At 41.8% G+C, this 8,000-nt stretch overlaps 1 pseudogene; it reads right to left on the bottom strand.

The window, feature by feature from the left end:
* On the bottom strand, positions 1 to 3,461 carry LOC110532150 (annotated as a pseudogene).
* Positions 3,462 to 8,000: the final 4,539 nt, after the last annotated feature.

The following is an 8,000-nucleotide window of genomic DNA, read 5'->3' as shown; positions in this document are numbered from 1 at the left end:
TCACTTGGTGCTATCAGATAGAGTATTGAAAGGATGAGCCTCACAAGTTAGGGAGTAGATGACCAGGCAGAAGAACATGGACAACACAGAGATGAACACCCAGTGGGACAGGCTTTTGTTCTCCATGCTGCTGTAGATGGCTGTGCAAGCCTCGTGACACTGGAGCACAGAATGATACAGAACAGGACATGGCAGATTCAGAATGCAAATCACAGATAAACATGGCTACATAGACCTGAGACTGAGACTTGTGTCACTCATATAGCTCTAATTTTCACAGACAGTGCCCACAGGAAAAAGAGCCCCAACACTTAATCCTTTGAATCATTCTGGTGTCCAGTTAGTCTCAATGTAAGAGCCAGAGAAGCAATCAATAGTACGGGGCTCCAAAGCTGTTAATGCTCATAGAACGTCAAAGCCTTTGTCATGAGCTGAGACAAGCTTCCAATTCAACAGTATACATTGCATAAGCAAAGTTCTCCCAGGTTTCATCAATATGCTCCTCCAACATTCCTCCATCCCACCTTCCTTCAGGATCTCCATCATTCCTTTTTCTTCTCCAGCTAAGTAATCAATCAGCCTGAGGGTGCAGGGGCTCAGCTAGCTGGGCTTTGTGGGCCTCTTTCAGCTTCGTATGAACCATCCTGATCTCGCAAGCTTAAGTTCTGTTTCGCTAAACATAGCTAGCTAAACAGAATGTAAGCTTGAGAGATCAGGATGGTTCGTACAACACTAGTTCTCTCTCCCACTGCCCTTTAATTGCATTTCTGATCATCCTCCTGTGTTCCCTTGGTTACTCAGAAGATTACAAAAAACTACCTCTGGAAGAAAAGTGGAAAATAACACTTATTTTCAATCTTACCTATGTTCAAATATTGAACAGAGAACCAGCTCTCCTTAGCCATTTTAAAGAGCAGGATAGCCTGAGGCTCGACTGGACTGTGATGGGTTTCCAGACAGCTCCTCAATTGACCAGAATTTGGGGTAAATGCCAGACCTTTAACCATTGGCTTCATAAAGAAAATAATCTAACCGCACTAGTAACCTCTTTGAAAACCAGACATGATTTAAGCAGTACTCACCTAAAAGCCAAAACAGATGGTCGGGATAACGCTGAACATCGAAGGCATAGAGCTTATTCTACAGAGAGCCAACAACAAAACTATGGAAAGGCTTTTTCTAAAGTACCTGGTCTGCCCTTTGAGGCAATGTCAGTCTTTTACAGTTCATGTGTCAATCACACTGACAAATTACAATGTGGCCATGACTTCACTCCCAAACAGTCAAAATGTTGTTGAAAATTAAACCACCTTTAACAAGAGCAGAATGTTTAGAAGTTACTTTTATTAAAAGATCATCTTATATCCTGATCTCACAGACCTAGATGCATAAAAGGCTACATTTAACTTTGACAGCATTTTTCTACCTAGCACATAGACCTATCATAGAGGCCTATCATAAACTCCTATCTATTGTTCACCTCAGATTATATAACAAAGATAGAAATGACTCATATTAATTGGGATTACAAGCACTCACCCACTACTGTAGAGGGTGGATATGTGCACCTCACGTTCCTCTCTTGTGTGATATTTCAGAACGATGGCCACTGTTAGGTATGTAGCGGCCAGAGTACCTAAAATACTTCAAAGAGGGGGAAAGGCTTGAGTATAACATTATATTGAATATGGCAGCAACAGACATGTCAATATTGCAATGTTATGCATCAAGTAGTCTTTGCAATGCCGTATTAAACTGCCCATAAATACCTCACCTGATGTACTTCTGAATACTGATCTCTTTAGGGATGGAGAGAGGGAGGATGAGGAAGACACACAGGAGGATGAGGACAAAATGCGGGTCTGTTTACCAGTGGAATGGCATGTCTGCTTCGTGCAATCCAGTTATCAACACAAACACATAAATGACATCATGAAACATGTATCAGATATAATGTTGACAATCTATATCATTAACCCATTTCCTATGAGCATCATTACATAATGAGAAGGATGGGGGAAAACAAACTCAGATGATTTCAAAGGCTCCAGAAGAAATAGTTCAGGAAGGAATTTCTATAACATAATCCAGCAAGAGATGTCAGGGAGTCATGTGGTCACGGAGATGACTCACATTTCTCCAGCTGGTCCGTTACTATGACCAGGAAAGCCACAGAGATCATGAAGAGGTTGAAGACGAACACGACCTCACAGAGTTGCCCGATCGCAGGCCCACACACATCCTTCACCACACCTTGGTATGTGTTCTGACCACTGATGGAGGAGTAGCCCAAGATTACCAGGCCACTGATGAGGAACACCAGGGACACCTGGGGCAGAGGAGGGATAAAAATACAATCAAGAGGTTGCTCAGTGGGAGAAGAGAGATGTTATTGATCAGTGAATTAGAGAGTAGGCCTATGAAGGATAAAAGTGATGAGAGGAAGGGATAACCAGAGGGAATGTCAGAGAGAGGTGAATATCAATTATTACACTAGTCTAGAGAATGACTGGTGTTCTTGATATTGATTCTATATAAAATGAAAAAACTGGAAATCATTTGACCTTTCCCAAAAATAATCACCAACACCCAATTTTAGAAGGTTCACCAGCGCATTAAATTACATGTCAAGTAAGTCAATGGGATTTAGTAGAGATAGAGTAGATTGGATTGTTTAAATTGGTTTGAATTAAGTTTAAAAACAGGAGGAGATGGTTAGTGATGGTTGTAATTTAGTTAAAGAACAGGAATATAGGCTATACATGTTTTGTTTACCAGGGTCAGCAAGTTGGTCTCAGAGCATTTAGTATTATTCTGTATGTAAATCTGAGACAGTATATTTAGTATGATATGTTACGTTTCATATGGTATGTATTAATTTGTGGATGTCCATAACCCATTTCACATGATATGTTACGAATTACAATTCGAATTATATGTTACAAATTTTCAAAACATACAATATAAGTTTATAAGTTTAGGAGTTAGGTTAAAGGGTTAGGGTTAGCTAACATGCTAAGTAGTTGGAAAGTAGGTAAAAAGTAGTAAGTAGTTATAAAGTTATTAATTAGGTAACATTCTAAAGTTCTCTGCGATTAAATTTGAACTTGCAATCTTTGGGTTGCAAGACGTTCGTGTTATACGCCCACCCATCCAACCACCCTAATTTAATTTTTGCCTTAACATATCATACAAAATACAGTGTCCCGGATTTACGTACAGAGTAATACGAAATACTCTGAGACCAGGTTGGGGTCACTAAAGTCACTAACCATTTCCACGGCGACTGCAGTGTGAATTCCCTTGGCTTTCTCGAAAGCCCAAGGGAAATTGAGAAGTCCCGCACCAAGCGCAGGTTTGAGCATGAGGAAAACTGCTCCCATACATGCAAGTCTTGGGCCGTCTGTATCGAGCACGGGCTTGGCCAGCAAGCTGATGCTTTCTCTTGCCAACTCTTCCATGCTTGGTCAGACTTGCTGACCTATGCAACTCGTGCCAGGTGGTATTCACATGAATATGCTCAACATGAACTGGAAAGTAGGCTGGAGCAGGGAGGGTTGAAAGTGGAGGTGTCTCCCAAGTTTTCAAACCAATGATAACCATGCTCCACTTGTTTCCAATTTCAAAAGAGTCTACCGTTTATGAATTACCACGTGAACAAACTATCAATGCTCAATATTCATTACTTCATTCAGATAGGTGATATGAGTCAGGCAAATCGCTCAAGGGTGACTTCGAAATTGGACGCCTATTCACATCCTGAGGACGTCAGGAAATTCCACAAGGAGCAACAGTGAGCACTATTACCATCAAGTAGGCTTGGGTTTTGATAGGGCGTTATGGGTGGGAGTGGCAAATGGGTGTAATCCCAGAAGGCTGTATATTCGATCCCAGTGGTGGACGCTTGTTTTAAAAACATTTGTCAACCCGGGGTGTCAAAAAACACTGACATTTGGAGCAACTTCAAAATTATATATTTGGAGAAGCATGAATAAACATCTAATTGAGAGCTTGTTGACCTAAGTGACCCAAGTTGACCTGCACTGGTGGCCTCAAGTGAATCAAGGCAGCAACAAGTAGCCCATGATGTTTTTCAAAATTGAAAACTATAACCAAATGTTGTAAAGTTGTGATGATCTTACAGCCAGTCTAATATATCCAGTAATTTGTCCAGTAAAGTATATGCCCCTTGATTTTGAAGAATTACTTATAAAGATCATGCTTTTGTTTAACTGTATAGCTTCAAATCATGGTTTAAAAAGTAATGTCCTGTCCTGTCCTTGAGCACTACAGAAAGGGGACAGTGAGCCATTTTTTACATTTAGCGTCACTACGACTAGGGAAATATAGTATTTGTTCTAACAAAGATAGTGTATATTTCAGGATGTTGTGTATCCCTGGAAATAATCAGAATTTATAATAGTTATGAAAACATAGCTTGTCCCCCCCCTGGAAAAAGAGGTTTCGACACAACTTATCCCGGGTATGTGGTAAGTTGAGCATAGAGGCAGGGTAAGTGGCTTTGGGGTAAGTGCTGGTAGGTCAAAGTTTAATTAATGGAATATGGGTGTGGTATATTGTATATCTTAAATGTATGCCTACATTCAGATCACAGGAGGTTGGTGGCACCTTAATTGGGGAGGACGGGCTCGTGGTAATGGCTGGAGCGGAATCAGTGGAATGGTATCAAATTCAAACAGTTTGATGCCATTCCATTCGCTCTGTTCCAGTCATTATTATGAGCCGTCCTCCCCTCAACAGCCTCCACTGATTCGGATATACAGTAGATTTCTGTTCAATATCCCTTTGTCTTCCATTTCTTGACCAGATGTCTGGGACAAGGATGTTGTTTCGATGTGCCAATTGGTAGACAAGTTCTCTGCATGAGGCTACTAAGCCCAAGAAACTGGTCGGTGAAAACGTGACCACACCGGTCTGAAAATGTGGGCACAATCAGAATGTGGATAAGATCAGGACAAAAGATGCATGTTAAAACTCTGTTTATACCTGGTTCTATAGACCGCAAATTATGAAAAAAACTATCTAATTTGGTTTTGTATGCTACCGAGTAGCACAGCAGTCTAAGGCACTGCATCTCAGTGCTAGAGGCGTCACTACAGACCCTGGTTCAATCCCGGGCTGTATCACAACCGGCCGTGATCAGGAGTCCCATAGGGCGGCGAAAAATTGACCCAGCATCATCTAGGTTACTCTGATAGAGTTCAGTGTGCCAAATCGAAGGGTCTGCTGTCCGGACCTCTGGCAGTCTCTATGGGGGTGCCACAGGCTTCAATTTTTGGACCGACTCTCTTCTCTGTATACATCAATGATGTCGCTCTTGCTGCTGGTGAGTCTCTGATCCACCTCTACGCAGACGACACCATTCTGTATACTTCTGGCACTTCTTTGGACACTGTGTTAACAACCCTCCAGGCAAGCTTCAATGCCATACAACTCTCCTTCCGTGGCCTCCAATTGCTCTTAAATACAAGTAAAACGAAATGCATGCTCTTCAACCGATCGCTGCCTGCCCCTGCCCGCTTGTCCAACATCACTACTCTGGATGGCTCCGACTTAGAATACGTGGACAACTACAAATACCTAGGTGTTTGGTTAGACTGTAAACTCTCCTTCCAGACCCACATCAAACATCTCCAATCCAAAGTTAAATCTAGAATTGGCTCCCTATTTCGCAACAAAGCATCCTTCACTCATGCTGCCAAATATACCCTTGTAAAACTGACCATCCTACCAATCCTCGACTTTGGCGATGTCATTTACAAAATAGCTTCCAATACCCTACTCAATAAATTGGATGCAGTCTATCACAGTGCCATCCGTTTTGTCACCAAAGCCCCATATACTACCCACCATTGCGACCTGTACGCTCTCATTGGCTGGCCCTCACTTCATACTCGTCGCCAAACCCACTGGCTCCATGTCATCTACAAGACCCTGCTAGGTAAAGTCCCCCCTTATCTCAGCTCGCTGGTCACCATAGCATCACCCACCTGTAGCACGCACTCCAGCAGGTATATCTCTCTGGTCACCCCCAAAACCAATTCTTTCTTTGGCCGCCTCTCCTTCCAGTTCTCTGCTGCCAATGACTGGAACGAACTACAAAAATCTCTGAAACTGGAAACACTTATCTCCCTCACTAGCTTTAATCACCAGCTGTCAGAGCAGCTCACAGATTACAGCATCTGTACATAGCCCACCTATAATTTAGCCCAAACAACTACCTCTTTCCCTACTCTATTTATTTTATTTAGCTCCTTTGCACCTCATTATTTTTATTTCTACTTTGCACATTCTTCCACTGCAAATCTACCATTCCAGTGTTTTACTTGCTATATTGTATTTACTTTGCCACCATGGCCTTTTTTTGCCTTTTCCTCCCTTATCTCACCTCATTTGCTCACATCGTATATAGACTTGTTTATACTGTATTATTGACTGTATGTTTGTTTTACTCCATGTGTAACTGTGTCGCTGTGTGTCGAACTGCTTTGCTTTATCTTGGCCAGGTCGCAATTGTAAATGAGAACTTGTTCTCAACTGGCCGACCTGGTTAAATAAAGGTGAAATTAAATACATAAATAAAAGGTTAGGGGAGGGTTTGGCCGGGATAGGCCATTATTGTAAAATAAGATTTTGTTCTTAACTGACTTGCCTAGTTAAATTAAGGTTAAATAAAAATAGACAAGCATCATGAAACCTATTACCCAAATTCATTTGACTTTGTGAAAATCCGATCTTTGGCCCTAACTTGCTTACCACTTTTTCCATGTGGTTTCATTCAGACTTCATGCGATGGTTTCCTAAATATTAGGTCACATTCAGTTTGTATAGTTTCCTAGAAACAAGAGATGGCTCAACTTACCCCACTCTCCCCAACATACATCACTAGGGTGGGTGTGGGTAGCCATGTCTGTGGTGGTGGTGAAGCCTGTAGGTACAGGTTTGCTGACTGTCACATTCGGCAATGTCAGGAGGAGAAATCGTTGGCTCCTTTTCCTGGCTGCTGGGAACTTTCCAAGGGAAAAGAGGGCATGTGACCTCGTTTAAGAAAATATTTGTAAAATCCATTTAACCACAGATAACTGGTTACAGTGTCAGTTCCCATGTTCTCCAGGCAATTAGCATACATTGTGGGCTGTCATCAGAAGGATCAGTGACATTTTCACTGGCTGTTCACCCCCATTAAAAAGTGGATCAGGCTGGGTCTTTAGCAGGACCGCTCGGCTCTCACCTTTTATGGAATTAGTCCACTTCACAACCAATGAGGTGACAAAATGGTCGACAAGGAGACTGATCCTCAGACAACTAATGGAATTTGAGGGAGGCTATAGTGGGAACTCTAGTATGGCATTACTACCATACCATTAAACTGCTAAGATCATTCACTGAAATTCTGATATGAGAAACACTCATCAAAATGCAGCACTGTTGAAAGTCAGAACAGGTGAATTCACTCTTTTCATATCTAACAATGACCCCAACTTGAGTTATCCTTTGAATAGTGTTTGACCATGACTTACTTTAAGGTAAAATATTTGATATGATCATTGATCAAGAATATTCCACTTTAGAATACCTCTATTTGATCAGGTTAGTTTCTGAACAGCTCATGCTAGATCATGACAAGGCCATTAATCCTGTGTTTTAGCTGTAGAACAGTTCCATCAACAACAGCATCCCAAATAAATCTTCAGTTGCCACAAATGTGTAATAGTTCACCCCAAGTGTGAAGCCTGGTCCCTGATAGCCATCTGTTGTATGCTACATTAGATCCTAGTCACCCAGCTACACGGCTCAATCCCAAATGAATGCGAAGGATATACACCATCGAATTATCATTTCAGATGCTGCCTATCTTTCCCATTCATTTGGGGTGAAGGCAGTAGATAGACAACAGATGGTGTGGGTCATCTCGACATTAGAACACGGTTGAAAGCCTGACAACGCCTGCTAGATTTAGACATATCGTCTTGCATGCC

The sequence above is a fragment of the Oncorhynchus mykiss genome, chromosome 1 (genome assembly GCF_013265735.2).
Source record: "Oncorhynchus mykiss isolate Arlee chromosome 1, USDA_OmykA_1.1, whole genome shotgun sequence".
Taxonomy (NCBI): Eukaryota; Metazoa; Chordata; class Actinopteri; order Salmoniformes; family Salmonidae; genus Oncorhynchus; species Oncorhynchus mykiss.
Note: the sequence above shows the minus strand (reverse complement) of the source record. Positions and strands in the feature narration are given on the sequence as shown.